A 12517-nucleotide genomic window follows, 5' to 3' on the forward strand; every position below is an offset into this window, starting at 1 on the left:
GGACGAGCAAGGCTACAGTGATGTTCAAAGAGCACCGCCCCCCATGCTGAGGGGAACACTCCCCCCCCCCCCCCACACCTCCACCCACAGCAAAAGCGCTCCTGACTCACAATGCTGTTCCCCTCTTCCCCACTGCTGTTTGTCAGGAAGCAATATTGGTGTTCAAAATATTGTTCAATATGTTGTTTCTCTGTCTCACATTTAATCATAAAATAAAGATTGTAAAAAAGAGTACATCTTTAGTTGCACATGCACGAGACACTTTTTCTATAAAGAGATTTCCCACTTCAAAGCCCACACATTATGCACAACCGCTTCCCAATGGTGAGCGGCGCATTATATCATACAATAAACAAACCAAAATGCCCTCAGAGAGACACAGACACTTGCTGCTTTGCCATATGGAAAATCTGGTCTAATGTCTACTGGGCAAAAAGCACTTCCCCCAGCCAATATATCTCCTTTTTAAGAGTTTGTATCGACTCCGTGAGCATGCGTGCGCACCTCACGAACGAGCACGTAGAGACCATTCTTCAGTGTCTGTCTCAGTTCAAACTTGAAAAACCTTAAAACATAAGTCATTTCAGAGAATGCTGGGTTTTCTGGCGGCAACATCCGCCATCATAAATTTGGGTCTGTAACATATGAGACCTCTTCAGTACTGACTCAAGCAATGTTCCATATTGCGCCTGGAGCCTCGGGCGCATGCGCATCGCGGTGACTCTCCACTGTCTGGCTGCTCTAGCACCATGGACAGCGCGAGTCTACTACCAACAGGGTGTTATGCAGGGTCAAATTTTCAGAAGGAAAGTGCTGACCACAAATGCATCCAACACAGGTTGGTGATGGACGCCAGGCAGTGTGTGATGGACACCTGACTTCCGACACCTGGACAGATGTGAAACAGGCATGATGTCAACCGCCAATAGCTACTGGCTGTCTTTCTAGCTTTAAGAGCTTTTCATTCCGACATTGTGAATCACAACATTCTGATTGCGTTTCTTTCATCAGTACAAATAATGGACAGGCCTCCATGGGAAATACTGCTGAAGAAAGACTTTTTTCTGAAACACAAGGCCTGATTTGGCATCCCCAGCCAGAGCTGTGAAGCCTACACATGTGGCCTTTGAACGGAGCCAGAACTGGCTCAGTCAATTATGAACACCATTTTACAGGCTAGAGCACCGTCCATGAGATGTCTTTACGCACTGAAATGGAATGTGTTCATTAATTGGTGATTTTCACACAGCAAAGACGAAGCGAACTGCCCCATACCTGAAATTCGTAAATTTTTTAAGAACGATCAGATGCAGGGCTCACTTCGTCTATGCTCAAAGTTTATGTGGCGACTATATCTGCGTATCATTCATATGAAGCCGGCACCTGATTTAGTCATAATTCCTTAAGGGGGCGGGGTGGATAAATCCCCTCGCCAGGCTACAGTCCCGACTTGGGACCTAACTTTGGTCATAAAAGTGGTTAAAGGAGGCGTGGCCTCTTCATGGTCATGGACAAACTGTGAGTCCTTACAAGACCTATGTTTTGCAGCAGGTCGTCTCAAAACACATTCTCAAGGTTTTACAACCTAGACGTAACGTCTCTCTCTCTCATAGCAAGTCATCTCTTTCTAGAGTGCTTGCTATTTCAATGGCTGAACATATACTTATACCCCTCCTTTTAAGTACAGGCTCCATGACTTTTTACACAACCGCCTGCATTCAGTTGTATTTCCCAAAAGTCACAGGCACTTTCATTAAACAAATAAACTTCCTTCCCGACTGGGTTTGTGATGGGGTTAATTCATACTACAGGTATATGACTACAGTTTGTATATCCATTCCTCCTGGTCCACCATGAGGGTCATTCATTTGTGGTATTTTCATGTTGGTAACCGTTCCGCGGGATTGCTGCGTGAAGTTTCCTCTCTGGAAGGTTATGTCGTGTAGTGCAGCGTGATGGGACTCTATTCACCATATGCATCAGCTTAGTGACGCAATGTCAAATGTACGTCGTAAGGTAACGTCTCGGTTATGTACGTAACCTTGGTTCCCTGCGATGCGGGAAACGAGATATTGCGTAAGCTGGCTGCACTACAATACTCAAGAGTTCTTTGAGGTGCAAACGATGCGCTCTTTGTCCCTTAGTCAGAAAATTCTGAAGAATGGTGTTTGCATGCCCGCTTTTATACCAGACAGCTTCGTGCCTAAAAGGGCAGGGCTTTAGAAAGGTTTCAGCTGGGTCATGTAAAAAGACACTCCAATATGTGTCAGCTTAGTGACGCAATGTCTCGTTCCCATTGTCTCAGGGAACAGAGGTTACATACGTAACCGAGACGTTTTGAGTCACAGACGCCATTGCAGAAATTCACTATTCACAGTCAGCCATGATTGTTTTAATCGATGAGTGAAAGTTTCCAATAGCAGGACGGTTACTGAGATTAAGCAAGTAGTATTTGGCTGGTCATGTGATTCTAATATGGCTCTCCCATTGTAAGTGCCACACTGTAATCACGATTTATTTTTTATTTTTTGTTGTAATCAACATCATGCCACAAATATTGTCGATTGATCTTAAAGGATCAATCGACAACAATTAAAAATTGGTTTTGAAAGCAATTAAAAATTGGTTTTGGGTTAGAACAGACCATATTCTAAATCCTTTTTCACTATCAATCTTGACATCAGCAGTCTTCTTTGCAATCTCGATTACAAGCTTGAAATCATGATTGTACTTAGAGACTGAAATGGCAAGACATACAGTGAAAAAGGAGTTCTATTTTGGTCTGTTCCCACCCAAAATCACTTTAAATCACTGGAGTCTTATGGATTACTTTTATGCTGCCTTATTGTGCTTTTTCACTGTATTGGCCTACAGAGTTGAGATATTCTTCTAAAAATCTTCGTTTGTGTTCTGCAGATGAAAGGATGTCATTCACATCTGGGAAGGCATGAGGGTCATTAAATGATGAGAGAATTTTACTTTTTGGGTGAAACTTTCCTTTAACTTGAGCCTGGAAGATTTCTTCAATATATAATGTACAATCACAGGAGTGTATTTATCTGCATTTACGGCTTTGAGTGCAGCTCATCCCATCAGAATTTACAGTCATAACTCTCCGTTTTATAATTGTAGCTTTTTTTTTCTCAGAGGGCTTGTCAAAAGGCTTTTATTTTGAGAAAGAGATTACATTGTTAATGTGTTTATTGTTTAAAAGACAATATTATTTCCACGACAGACAATGTATGGACACAAAACAAAATGTTGACAGTACAAAAGACTTAATACGGAGGAGTGGTGATTGTCTTTAGAGATACAAGATAGAGCAAGAGAGAGAGAGAGAGAGCAGAAATGTTGACATAATACAGAGACATGAAAAATGAGCCATACACGAAAAAGGGCTTGAAATATTGTGATATGACAAAAGACTCTAAAGCACTATAATGACAATCACATGATATTGGGGAAATGAAAACCATCAAAAATTCTGAATTATGTTTAGAAGTGCCAGAGGGAAAAGAAAAGAATGAGAGGATAAGAGGAGATTGAGTTTGTATAGATGGAAGGTCAAAGGAGAAATAGACGAATAGAAAAACTGAAAAATTAAAGAGGAAGAGAGGCTTGGCAGTAGAGAGTCCCAGCATGCTTGGCTAGGTCACAGTGCAATAACCAGAGTGCGAGTGAGATTGTGCTGAATCAGATGCCATCGCTGAAGTTGACCCTCCATCCTTCTCTTCCCTCCCTCTTGTTTTCCCTTTCCTCTCCAACCTCCTACTTACCATTTTCCTCCTTTTTCTTTCTTCCCATATCCCATATCCCATAGAAACAGTTCACCAAAAAAAAAAAAAAAAAAATCTGTCATTATTTACTCACCTCATGTTGTTCCAAACCTGTATTTTTGCTGTTGAACACAAAAAGAAATTTCTGAAGAAACTTCATACAGCTCTTTTCCATATAAATACAGTTCATAGTGACTATCCAAGCTCCAAGAGAACACAAAAAACACTATTCAAGTAAAATATTTAGTAATGTAGTAAGTAAATGTAGTTCATATGACTCGTGTCTAAATCTAACATGGATGCATAGGCGGAAATCGCGGGGGGGTCGGAGGGGATCTGAGGTTTGCCCCCCCCCCCCCCAACTCCCGCCCCCAAAATATCATTAACATATGTGGATTGTAAATAATATAATGATATATTCTTAAAATAATTGTTTAAGAAATAAAATAATACAAATGCAAACGGGGCAACAACAAAAAAAACCTTGGTGTCCCCTTCAAAAATTGCTCTTGAGAATTGTTTTGTTTATTGTCCCCCCCAACATTTTGATGAAAGTTTCGCCTCTGCATGGATGTGAGTGCTAGAAAAGAGTTTGGGCGCAGGACAAGATTATTTGTAATTAATTACTTATTACACTATCATATGACTTTCAAAAACTATATAGTATCATACAGTTATATATAATATGTTTAATATGTTTGTAAAATATTTTTTATTGTCCTTTTGGAGCTGTACAGATCACTTGAACTGTTGTTGTATCAAAAATAGCTACTTGAAAATTCCTCAAGAATTCTCCTTATGTATTTCAATGACAAAAATAGCAGCATACAGGTTTGGTACAAAATGACAACGACAGAGTGTGAGTAATAATGATTGTAGTATGCGTATATAATTCCAGAATACTCAGTTTTGGGCAAACTATTCCTAAACCTCTCCAACCATTTTTCTTTCACCCCCAACACCTCATCCTTCCCTCCTTCTTGCCCCTCTATTTCTCCTGCTACCTCCCTCCACGACACCCTCTTCCTTCCCTCGCTTCTCTCCTCCATACCACTTGATATCGATCCTTGCATCTCCCTCCCTCTTGCCTCCTCTTCCTCAGTGCTCCAGCTCAAGGCTGTGTGTGGTTATCTTGTAACAATTTTACAGTGACATGCTTATTCAATACCCTGCTATCAATATCTATATAGCGGGGACCGATCCATCATCGCTCAGATTTATATTTGGTGTTGTTTCAAGCACCAGACATGTCAAGGCCCTTTTGGTATGGATAATGAAGCGAGAGGGATGATGGTCCAGGTATTGACTCTTAGGTTAAATAGTGGGAAGGTAAAGAACAATAAAATCTCAATAGTGCCGCTCTTTACTGACCCATTTTAAGATTGAAGTGTTCAAACAGTTTAATTGATTTGTGTTGTGATCTTTCCAGGGGGGTGGGGGCTCAATCCTGTAAGGAAATGTTGTTCAGTGCCATTATTTTAAATGCTTAAAGAAATACCAAAAAAAAAAATTATTAAAAAAATTAAAATTCTGCTATCCATTAATCACCCTCATGTCATTCCAAAGCATACTGTATGGCTTTATTTAAATGAAAACAAAAGGAAATTTAAGTTGTTGAATCAATCTTCAAATTTGAAAATTCACAAGCACGAATGAGATATAAGAACTATGTCTGAGAGGACGGTTGTCAGTGAATAATTACTTACATTTTTGTCTATTCCTTACACAAAGCTACCTCCAAAGACTTGTAATATAGCACACATGTCATTTTGACTACTTTTACAGTACTTTTATATATATATTTTTCATCCTTTTGCAGCTTAAGGGTTAGTTCACCCAAAATGGAAAATCCCCTCATGATTTACTTACCCTTAAGTCATCCCAGCAGGGCTGGACTGGTAATCTGGCATACCGGGCTATTTCCCGGTGGGCCGACGTACTTTGGGGCCGATCAGGGGTGGAATGGCTATCGGGAGAATGGCCCAGGTGGTCCGGTGGGTCGGCCATGAAACGTGGTGAATGGGCCACGATAAGCTAAAATGAGCCATCGTGTTATGCAGGACAGACCACAAAACGGTGCGTGATATGCAGAAAATCACACTTGAACACCCTTTGTTTCTTAAATCAACATATCGAATTGCTTCAGAAGACATTACCTGATCGACTGGAGTAATGTGGATTGGTTTTCTGCTGCCTAAATATGCCTTTTGGACTGTGAATTAGCCACCAGACTGATGGCAACCATTTACTTCCATTGTATGGACAAAAGAGCTGAAATGTGCTTATAAAAATCTTCACTCCGGTTCTGGTGAGGAACGAAAGACATACACATCTGGTATGGCTTAAACGTAAATACATGAGGATAAAAATGTTGGGGTGAACTATCCCTTTAAGTGTCCCTAGTGTTGCATTTCAAGACTATAGGTCGTAGACATAGGTTTAGGGTCTATAGCTGTTTCAATTTGCCAAGAACTGCCCATTTTGACAGGAAAAGCCATCTAACTGACATTTATAGTGACCAATCACAGTCATTTTTGTCAATACAGGGTGTTTAGGGGCGGGGTTATCTGAGATCTATCATACCATAATAAAAGGCTGATATGGGGAAATATTATTTATATAATGCCTCACAAGTCTCTGCTACCGATAGCACAGAAAATCTCATTGTAGAGAATTTCACAGCTATAGCTAAGTAAACAAAGCAGAAAATGCAGCTTTGCTCATCAATATCTGCTTCACTTTCTGCTACTTGTCTGAAAGGAAACTCTGAATATCTTTATTTATCTAGATTTGTTGTCACTAACCTGGCAAACTTAGGCAAATTCTGTGATTACTTTGTCCTCAAAAACACTCATTATATCAACACAACTCGGCTCCCAGGCAGACTGATAAAATGCCCTGTGTGCATCTACTCACGGAAGTTCCATTGAACTTAACCAGCCACTGAGTTTTTCGAGAAAGCATTTTCCAGTTTTGTGTGCTGTAAGCATAAGAAGGTTAGAGAATAAACTGTGGGCAGTCCGTTGGCTTTTGTTTTTCACAGAATATAGAAAATCCAACATGATCACAAGGGAAATCGGTATGTTTTTGAGAGTTCCAGAAACCTAGGATCCTCCACATTATGCCGATTCACTGACAAGTGGCATCTCCTATCAGACATTTTTCATCGGTTCCAGTGTGTTTACCTTCCCTTGTGGCGTGACCGGAAGCATGTTGCGACAGCAGCATGGGGACCTATATAGCATTTTTCCCTATAACATTACATTTTTACTCCACTGATGGTTTAGGTTTGGGCTTTGGGTTGGGGGTACAGTTTATAAAATATGCATTCCTCTTTATTGTATTACAGCCTGTCCAGCTAAAAACAACTATGTTCACAACACGCTTTTGGCGCCCCTCCGTGGACATTTCACCCAGAAAATGGAGCTCACATGTGCCCATACACCCAACAACACTTATCGTTTTGGCCAATGGGGGCATCGTTTTGCATTTCGGTAAGCACTGACCGATTTTGGTTAAAGAAAAGTCAACCTACTGTTTCAACCTTACTGAGAAAATCACACCGGATTGGAACAACATTAAGTTGTTGATGGAGTAAATGATGACATAATTTGATTTGTAGGTGTAGATGCATTTAAGGGGTAGATTTTTTAAGTTTCTAGTCTACTGCCTTCAAATTTGCAGGTTGGCATGCCATTCTTTGAAAATGACCTTCACAATTTTTTTAAACTATCATGACTGGCTGATATAGACTCAAACAGACACCGAGACTGATTGATCGAGCTGAAAGAGATTAGCAGATAGATGTGATGCTAAGACAAACACTGAGCTCACAGAAGCAGAGTGCTGTCCTACACCAGCAAGGGTAAACTGCAGTATGTCTCTCTCCACACATCTCTCTCTCTCCTTCAACCACACCTTTAAAACCTTGAATATGCATGAAGTAATGTGTAGACTGTGCATATAATCACACAATTAACAATCATGCACAATACATGCTCTGTGTAGAGGATCAGAATCATCTCATTACCAGATACTCAGCTATCAGATCAACTTGTGAAGATCAGGCACAGAAAGATTCAGACAGCTTAAATAAGATGATTATACAGTAAGTTAATTGAGCAGAAATTGGATTGGTACAATAGCAGAAATTGAGAGGATGAAGAGAGACCATATGTTCACACATGCACACAGCCTGTAGTGTGAAGTGAGTTTCTCATGGGTTCTAGAAACTTCAGGATGGGGAATTTTGCAATTGTTGCTTTTTCCTAACCATTTCCTAACCCTCTCTCTCTGTTTCTCATACTTAATGAATGATTCATAACAGTTGGATAACCTTGACTGCTCTTTGAGCCTACAGCGATGCACTGGTGAAGTATAGGTCAAAACATTCATTATTCCAGAAGCACATAAGCACAGACACACCCTGTTCACTCACACACACCTCAATAACTCCACCTTATCTTTCTTTAACACATACATCAGTAACTTACAAATTAAGCAATGTTATATTAAGTTAAAATGTATATAAATGCCTTCACACATGCATGATTCCTGCAAAGGTGTCTACAACAGAGCAGCAAACAGATAACAAGCAAGTCAGTTCACATCACATCCATGTGACAAAACAACAAACAGACTAGCATTAGCAGTTGCTGCCTTCAAATGGACAGTGAAGTTGGGTATACGTTACTACATCATGTCACGCATTTAAATGGGAAACTAAATACAGAAGAAGCCAAACTCAATTCATAATGAACAATGGCAAAAGCTTTTCGGTTTAAAACGGGTGAGTCGATAAATCAATGTCATATATAACAAATTAGTATTATTAAAATGAAGTACAGTAGTTAAAATAATTGTGTAAAATCATTGGTTTCCATTATCTTTCATGTCGACAGGCCCCTTTCAACGTGACAACTCGGCAATTGGGTTATCATCTTGAATTCCGAGTTTCCCACTTGTAAATGGGACTTCACTTAATCATTCATGTGCCCTGAACTTGTAATAACGATTATTAGACTCACTTGGTTCTCAGCAGGAAACCGATGGAGTGCGTACTCCAGGTAGGGAAGGAAATATTGCCCCAAGTGAAGGAGTTCAAGTACCTCGGGGTCTTGTTCACGAGTGAGGGGACAATGGAGCGGGAGGTTGGCCGGAGAATCGGGGCAGCGGGGGCGGTATTGCACTCGCTCTATCGCACCGTTGTCACGAAAAGAGAGCTGAGCCGAAAGGCAAAGCTCTCGATCTACCGGTCAATTTTTGTTCCTACCCTCACCTATGGTCATTTAGGCTGGGTCATGACCGAAAGAACTAGGTCACGAGTACAAGCGGCCGAAATGGGCTTCCTCAGAAGGGTGGCGGGCTTCTCCCTTAGAGATAGGGTGAGGAGCTCAGTCATCCGTGAGGAGCTCGGAGTAGAGCCGCTGCTCCTTTGCGTCGAAAGGAGTCAGTTGAGGTGGTTTGGGCATCTGGTAAGAATGCCCCCTGACCGCCTCCCTAGGGAGGTGTTTCAGGCACGTCCAGCTTCAGGCACGTCCACTTAGGTGGAGAGATTACATCTCCACACTGGCCTGGGAACGCCTCGGGGTCCCCCAGTCAGAGCTGGTTAATGTGGCTCGGGATAGGGAAGTTTGGGGCCCCCTGCTGGAGCAGCTGCCCCCGCGACCCGACTTCGGATAAGCGGTTGAAGATGGATGGATGGATGGAGACTCACTTAGGGCACAAGTGTAAGGGGTCGTTTACTCTTAACTCGTTTTAGAATCCATCCACGGCATTTTTAGAATTATTTTCCAATGTAAACATGCGCCAAACGGATGACTTTGCTGTTTTTTAACATCTCATGCAGGAGCGCTTTGCTTTTAGACACTGTGAAAAGTTAAAAATAAATATTACAAATGTTTAAAAGGCGGAAGAGTTCCACGATTCATAACGAAAGCTTGTTTTTGTTTTCCGGTCTCCAGTGTTTTCACTCACATTTGTGTACAATTTGAATGGACAATGTGATGTTAAACATATTACATTTATTCAAATTACCAAATAAAAAAACAATGAGGCTCCAGTTTAGATACTTTACAGAGTTGCGATGACCATCTTTTGACAGTGACACATAAAAGCTTGTTGTTTTCTGCCCGGAACACTTGTTTCGTTCTTATGGAGACCAGAACCAGCAAACAGTCCAGAGGCAATCATCATCATGCACACCACCCAGTGGATCTATGGTGCTGCCTCAGCTGCAATTTTTTAACACAAGGACACATTTGGTTTGAACGGCCCTTTACCCTGACAGCACATGTTTCTCACCCCACACATTTGATGTGTGTGTTTACATCTGGAAGACATATTTTTGACGTTTGCTCATCTGTAATACGTCTATAAGATGTCTCACATGTCAATAAGATATTCAGCAGATGACTTTGAGACGTTTATGATATTTAGAATGTTTGTAAATCTGATCTTTTTAAGATGTTTGCAGATGTTAATTAGATTGAGATGCTTTTCAGAAAATATCTAAAACAGACATCTCAGAGATGTACGTGTGCTATCTGGGTAAGCCGTTTCCTCTCAGATGTCAATAAGACGTTCAGCAAATGTCTTTGAGACTTTTATGATTTTGAATGTTTGTACAACAGATCTTTTCAAGATGTTTAGCAGATGTTCAATAAGATTGTAATGCTTTCCAGATTAAAAGATCTAAAACAGACAAAGATGCACAGTTGGCTACGTGTGTTATAGGTAATTAGATTAAGATTCTTTCCAGATGAAAAGATCTGAAACAGACCTCTCGGAGATGTACATATGCTATCTGGGAATCTGATAAACTTAACATATGTAAGGTAAAAACACAAACAATGAGGTAAATTATATATGTGTGTGTGTGTGTGTGTGTGTGTGTGTGTGTGTGTGTGTGTGTGTGTGTGTGTGTGTGTGTGTGTGTGTGTGTGTGTGTGTGTGTGTGTATACTGGCCAAAAGTATGGAATAATGTACAGATTTTGCTCTTCAACTGATCACAATGTATAGTCAGGACATTAATAACGTTAAAAATTACTACTACAATTTGAGAAAAAAAAATATTCAGAACTTCTTAAACTACTTCAAAGATTTCTCATCAAAAAATCCTCCATGCGCAGCTTTGCAGATCCTTGTTATTCTAGCTGTCAGTTTGTCCAGATACTCATTACATTTACCCCATGGTTCCTGTAGCACTTGCCATAGATGTGGCTGTCTTGTTGGACACTTCTCACACACCTTAAAGTCTAGCTGATCTCACAAAAGCTCAATGGGGTTAAGATCCATAACACTCTTTTCCAATTATCTGTTGTCCAGTGTCAGTTTCTTAGCCCACTCTAACCTTTTATTTTGTTTTTATGTTTCAAAAGTGTCTTTTTCTTTGCAATTCTTCCCATAAGACCTGCACCCCTGAGTCTTCTCTTTACTGTTGTACATGAAACTGGTGTTGAGCAGGTAGAATTCAATGAAGCTGTCAGCTGAGGACATGTGAGATGTCTATTTCTCAAACTAGAGACTCTGATGTACTTATCCTCTTGTTTAGTTGTACTTCTGGCCTTCCACATCTCTTTCTGTCCTTGTTAGAGACAGTTGTCCTTCGTCTTTGTGGACTGTAGTGTACACCTTTGTATGAACTCTTCACTTTTTTGTCAATTTCAAGCATCCTTCATTCCTCAAAACAATGATTGACTGACGAGTTTCTAGAGAAAGATGTTTCTTTTTTGCCATTTTTAACCTAATACTATTGACCTTAAGACATGCCAGTCTATTGCATACTGTGGCAACTCAAAAACAAACACAAAGACAATGTTAAGCTTCATTTAATGAACCAAATAGCTTTCAACTGTGTTTGATATAATGGCAAGTGATTTTCTAGTACCAAATGATCAATTTAGCATGATTACTCAAGGATAAGGTGTTGGAGTGATGGCTGCTGGAAATGGGGCCTGTCTAGATTTAATCAAAAATTACCTTTTTCAAATCGTAATAGTGATGTTTTGTACATCAGTAATCAATCAAGGTGAATTAGAGTACCAATTTCCTTCTGAAACGTTCAATACATTGTTCCAATATATATATATATACCTCATTAAGTAAAAATGTCCATTATCAAAAGTATAAATAAATTCATAAATTCTGTATATTAAGTTTTGGTACGTGTGAAAACTAATAAGAGAACTAAGATATGCTACTGTATATGGACAACTGTTGTAATTTGACAGTCACAAAGTCAACGAATATTTCGTGTTCCTCCCACACCCACATTTACAATTAAAACATTCAGAAAACACAGTGAAACACTCACCTGCACTGCCGTTGACATACACACATTCTTTTCAAGCAATTCAGCCGTTCAAAGATAATCCGTTTAAACGCGTCTATATACATTGATCCCGTAAATATAGATTTGACCCTGACGGTCAAATTCCGAAAATTCCTAAAATAAAAATAATAATAATAATAAAAAATAAATAAATGTCAATTATTTAGAAAGTTATTCAGAATTTTGTAACTTTATACGACTTAAAACGACTAGGCTATAGAATATAGAGAATATAGAGAACTGTGCCCAGCTCAGAAGAGATGCGCACGCCAGACGGTTTATTTGGACACTGTGGTAGACTACAGCGAAACCGCAAATCGGACAGCGCGTCTGCACTTCGTTGAAGACGCTCCAAATAAATAGCGACTCACTGTCATGAGATTGTGGCTTCTGGACCAGTGATAACTT

General features: G+C 40.0%; 1 pseudogene; it reads right to left on the reverse strand.

Moving 5' to 3' along the window:
* Positions 1 to 12174, reverse strand: part of LOC127620572 (membrane-associated guanylate kinase, WW and PDZ domain-containing protein 1-like) — a 121761-nt pseudogene extending 109587 nt beyond the window's left edge.
* Between the last annotated feature and the right edge of the window lie 343 nt (positions 12175 to 12517).

Source organism: Xyrauchen texanus, chromosome 27, assembly GCF_025860055.1.
Source record: "Xyrauchen texanus isolate HMW12.3.18 chromosome 27, RBS_HiC_50CHRs, whole genome shotgun sequence".
Classification (NCBI taxonomy): Eukaryota; Metazoa; Chordata; class Actinopteri; order Cypriniformes; family Catostomidae; genus Xyrauchen; species Xyrauchen texanus.